The following is a 6,000-nucleotide window of genomic DNA, read 5'->3' as shown; positions in this document are numbered from 1 at the left end:
GATGGGGTCGCACAGAGTTGGACACGACTGAAGTGACTTAGCAGCAGCAGCATAGATATTAAATTAAGAAGTGAAACAGCCAAATCAAAATAGCCAGCAGCATGTTCCCACATAAAACCTTATACCTGGCTTCCAGGCAACTAGGAATCCTCAACTCTTAAAAGGAGAATGAAACAAAAGATGCCAATAATCTTATTGCTTGTCTGTTGAATCTAGAGATCATTTATAAATCTGCCACATGTTGTAAATCTGACCATAAAGGCCCAGTGTATTGAAGAGTTGAAACTTCTTGTTGAAATAAATGAACATATTTTGTCCACATCATTCATGGCCCTTTACCCATAGTTGTCTCTCTCATGCTCTCCAAATAGTCATTATTAGCCACAATTTGAATCTATCTTATGCTAGGCAGAGTACTTATTCCTGAAGCTACCCAATGAATTTATCAATGGGAAAGATGAGCCAATATTCTAGGCTATGTTGCTCTATGTGCTGGAATTCGAACCCAGCCCCTCTACCTCCTCTCACTCTTCTATTCACATCTTAGGGATGAGAAAAGCCAGCAGGAAATAACAGATGTTGTCCCAGGATATTAGCCAGAAATGCTCTCCATGTCATCTCAGCCACCATTTGATGCTCATCCTGCTGTGCCCCATCCTGTGGCTTTGGACATCTGTTCTTAATTCCTGAATTTGTTGACCACATAGACCTTCCTTGTATGTCTCCCACTTGTATCTGCTTTCTACACACTCTGATATCATAGTTGACTCTGCAAAACTGTATTAGACTCAAGGCCACAGAGCTGGGGTGTCTATGCCTTCATATACACTCCTTGAAAAGGGAGAAAAAATTGCATGCAATGTAAAGATTCTAATAAGGTTGTGATGAGATTGAAGATTAAATTAAAAAATAATTTTGGTTACAGAAGGGAGAATGGATTGTAGGGAGGCAAATGTGGACACAGAGAAGACAATTAAATGGCTATTGCTGCAATGTAAGTTAAGAAATGATTTTAGCATGCACCAGCAAAATTCCATTAGAGCAGAATGATGAAGAGCATAGATTCTGGAGGCAGACTGCCCAAGTCTGATTCCCAGTTTTGCTATTCTCTAACTATGTGGTCTTAGGCAAGTTGCCTAACATCTCCACATCTCACTTCTCTCACTTAAAAATTAAGTTAATAATAATAATAATAGTGACAAATGCCTCCTAAGGTTAAGAATGTTAAATGAATTAACATAGGTGAAAGTGGGCTGGCACATATTAAAGGCTATGAAGGTGATAGCTCTTATTGAAGAAAATGGAAATGGAGTAAAGGGAGATAAAATTAAGTGGGGGGAGATATATGTCATTTTAGTTGATTTACTATGGGAGATAAATTATTCTTAGGTTTTTATTTTGAGGCATTGCCTCCTGAGATTTCAGTCTCCCCAAAAGTGCAGTTTTGTCAGGAGGGAACATTATGATAGGAAAAGCCTGACTTTGGGCAGGATGGAGGTGTATGTGTACTTACGGGTCATTAAGCACACTCACCAGTTAAGATCCTCCCAAGTTAGTACAAGTCCAAACCCTAAGAGAAACTTCATCACAGTAGAAACTATCAGTGTTAAATCTAAGAAATGTTTGTATTTATTGTGGCATTCTCATCTTCCAACTGAGGACACTGCTATTCAGAGATATGACTTGTCAAGTTCAAGCTGCTAGAAAGATAAGGCACACACTTTGCCCTGGTACTAGAACCTGCATTGTTTTGCGGTGGTCCACTGCCCCACAGCCATCAAATGACACCCAGATGTAGGGGCCTGGAGACTGCGAATGAAGAAGCATCGAGTTAGGGCTGCAAGATAATGGTTTATGATGATGGGCATACCTCAGAGTGTGCATTTTAATGTATAAAGGGCTAATTTGGTTCTGTATACTTGAGGCATTTAATTATTTTTTTCTTACTCTTCTATACTATAAATAAATTTATCAGATAATGCTTACTAGAACCATTCTATCTTCAGAATATTAGGCTTCCCAGGTGTCTCTGTGGTAAAGAATTTGCCTGCAAAGCAGGAGACCTGAGTTCGATCCCTGGGTCGGGAAGATTCCCTGGGATAGGAAATGGTAACCGACTCCAGTATTCTTGCCTGGGAAATCATGTGGACAGGCAAGTCTGACAGGCTAAAGTCCATGGGGTCACAAGAGCTGGAGAAACAACTTAGCGATTAAACCACCACCAAAAATACTGAGATATATAAAGATACAAAACATTATAGATGTAATGTAAGTTCTAAGGTCTTATTAGTGGGTGAGCATGTTTCCTTTTTAAGTTTTAAAACAATGTTTTATTAATTAACCATCACCCTCTATTGTTTACATCTTGTTGAGGATGGTTCTATCTTAAAATATCTGTCTCAGTTCAGTTTGTTTAATCGCTCAGTTGTGTCTGACTCTTTGCGACTCCATAGACTGCAGCACGCCAGGCTTCCCTGTCCATCACCAACTCCTGGAGCCTACTCAAACTCATCTCCATCGAGTCAGTGATGCCACCCAACCATCTCATCCTCTGTCGTCATGCCTTCAATCTTTCCTAGCATCAGAGTCTTTTCAAATGAGTCAGTTCTTCACATCAGGTGGCCAAAGTATTGGAATTTCAGCTTCAGCATTGGTCCTTCCAATGAATATTCAGGACTCATTTCCTTTAGGATGGACTGGTTGGATCTCCATGCAGTCCAAAGGAATCTCAAGAGTCCTCTTCAGTATCACAGTTCAAAAGCATCAATTCTTCAGCACTCAGCTTTCTTTATAGTCCAACTCTCACATCCATACATGACTACTGAAAAAACCATAGCTTTGACTAGATGGGCCTTTGTTGGCAAGGTGATGTCTCTGCTTTTTAATATGTTGTCTAGGTTGGTCATAACTTTTCTTCCAAGGAGTAAGCATTTTTTAATTTCATGGCTGCAGTCACCATCTGCAGTGATTTTGGATCCTGCACCGCCCCCCCCCCAAAAAAAAAAATAAACTCTCATTGTTTCCATTATTTCCCCATCTATTTGCCATGAACTGATGGGACCAGATGCCATGATCTTCGTTTTCTGAATGTTGAGCTTTAAGCCAACTTTTTCACTCCCCTTTTTCACTTTCATCAAGAGGCTTTTTAGTTCTTCTCCACTTTCTGCCATAAGGGTGGTGTCATCTGCATATCTGAGGTTATTGATATTTCTCCCGGCAATCTTGATTCCAGCTTATGCTTCATCCAGCCCAGCATTTCTCATGATGTATTCTGCATATAAGTTAAATAAACCGGGTGACAATATACAGCCTTGATGTACTTCTTTCCAGATTTGGAACCAGTCTGTTGTTTCATGTCCAATTTTAACTGTTGCTTCTTGACCTGCATACAGATATTTCAGGAGGCAGGTCAGGTGGTCTGGTATTCTTATATCTTTCAGAATTTTTCATAGTTTGTTGTGATCCACACAGTCAAAGGCTTTGGCATAGTCAATAAAGCAGAAGTAGATATTTTTCTGGAACTCTCTTGCTTTTGCAATGATCCAACAGATGTTGGCAATTTGATCTTGGTTACTCTGCCTTTTCTATATCTAGCTTGAACATCTGGAAGTTCCTGGTTCACATACTGTTGAAGCCTGGCTTGGAGAATTTTGAGCAACTGTGTGGTAGTTTGAGCATTCTTTGGCATTGCCTTTCTTTGGGATTGGAATGAAAACTGACCTTTTCCAGTCCTGTGGCCACTGCTGAGTTTTCCAGTTGCTGGCACTTTGAGTGCAGCACTTTCACAGCATCATCTTTCAGGATTTGAAATAGCTCAATAGGAATTCCATCACCTCCACTAGCTTTTGTTTGTAGTGATGCTTCCTAAAGCCCAGTTGACTTGGCCTTCCAGGATGTCTGGCTCTAGATGATCTCACCATCCTGGTTTCTGGATCATGAAGACCTTTTTTGTAGAGTTCTTCTGTGTATTCTTTCCACCTCTTAGTATCTTTTGCTTCTTTTAGGTCCATACCATTTCTGTCCTTAATTGTACCCATCTTTGCATGAAACATTCCTTTGGTATCTCTAATTTTCTTGAAGAAATCTCTAGTCTTTCCCATTCTATTGTTTTCCTCTATTTCTTTGCATTGATCACTGAGGAAGGTTTCTTATCTCTCCGTGCTATTCTTTGGAACTCTGCATTCAAAAGAATATATCTTTCCTTTACTCCTTTGCCTTTAGCTTCTCTTCTTTTCTTGATGCTTCCCTGGTGGCTCAGACAGTAAAGCATCTGCCTGCAATGCAGGAGATACATGTTCAATCCCTGGGTCGGAAAGATCCCCTGGAGAAGGAAATGGCAACCCACTACAGTACTCTTGCCTGGAAAATTTGATGGATGGAAGAGAAAAAAAAAAAGAATGATGATGGAAGCGCCTGGTGGGCTATAGTCCATGGGGTCAGTCGCAAAGAGCTGGATGACTGAGCAACTTCACTTTCACTTTTTCTTTTCTCAACTATTTGTAAGGCCTCATCAGACAACCATTTTGCCTTTTTGGATTTCTTCTTCTTGGGGATGGTCTTGATCGCTCTCTCCTGTACAATGTCACGAACCTCTGTCCATAGTTCTTCAGGCACTCTGCCTATCAGACCTAATCCCTGGAATCTATTTGTCACTTCCACTGTATAATCATAAGGTATTTGATTTAGGTCATACCTGAATGGTCTAGTGGGTTTCCCTATTTTCTTCAATTTGAGTGTGAATTTCGCAATAAGGAATTCATGATCTGAGTCACAGTCAGCTCCCAGTATTGTTTTTGCTGACTTTGTTGTTTCACTTCTCCATCTTCGACTGCAAATAATATAATCCATCTGATTTCGGTATTGACCATCTGGTGATGTCCCTGTGTAGAGTCTTCTCTTGTGTTGTTGAAAGAGGATGTTTACTATGACCAGTGCATTCTCTTGGCAAAACTCTTTTAGCTTTTGACCTGCTTCGTTTTGTACTGTAAGGCCAAATTTGCCTAACTCCAGGTATCTCTTGACTTTCTACTTTTGCATTCCAGTCCCCTATAATGAAAAGGATCTCTCTTTTGGGTTTTAGATCTAGAAGGTCTTGTAGGTCTTCATAGAACCATTCAACTTCAGCTTTTTCAGCATTAGTGGCTGGGACATAAACTTGGATTACTGCAATATTGAATGGTTTGCCTTGGAAACAAGCAGAAATCATTCTGTCATTTTTGAAATTGCATCCAAGTACTGCATTTTGGACTCTTTTGTTGACTATGATGGCTACTCCATTTCTTCTAAGGGATTCTTGCCCACAGTAGTAGATATAATGGTCATCTGAGTTAAGTTCACCCATTCCAGTCTATTTAGTTCCTTGATTCCTAAAATGTTGATGTTCACTCTTGCCATGTCCTGTTTGACCACTTCCAATTTGCCTGGATTTCATGGACCTAACATTCCATGGACCTTACATTCCATGGACCTAACATTCCTAGGTTCCTATGCAATGCTGTTTTTTACAGCATAAGACTTTACTTCCATCACTAGTCACAGCCACTACTGTGTGTTGTTTTTGCTTTGGCTTCATCTCTTCATTCTTTCTGGAGTTATTTCTCCATTGATCTCCAGGTGCATAATGGGTACCTACTGACCTGGGGAGTTCATCTTTCACTGTCCTATACTTTTGCCTTTTCATAATGTTCATGGGGTTCTTAAGGCAAGAATACTGAACTGGTTTGCCATTCCCTTCTCCAGTGGACCACATTTTGTCAGAACTCTCCACCATGGCCCATCCATCTTGGGTGGCCCCACATGGCATGGCTCATAGTTTCATTGAGTTAGACAAGGCTGTGCAGTTAAAGTAATCAGTTTGATTAGTTTTCTGTGATTGTGATTTTCATTCTGTTGGTCCTCTGATGGATGAGGATAAGAAGCTTATGGAAGCTTCTTGAAACTAAGTCTTGTTTTGATGGGCAGGGTCATGCTTCAGTTCAGTTCAGTTCAGTTCAGTCACTC

Source organism: Capricornis sumatraensis, chromosome 2, assembly GCF_032405125.1.
Source record: "Capricornis sumatraensis isolate serow.1 chromosome 2, serow.2, whole genome shotgun sequence".
NCBI lineage: Eukaryota > Metazoa > Chordata > Mammalia > Artiodactyla > Bovidae > Capricornis > Capricornis sumatraensis.
The sequence above is the reverse complement of the archived record's forward strand: the minus strand, read 5'-3'. Positions refer to the sequence as shown.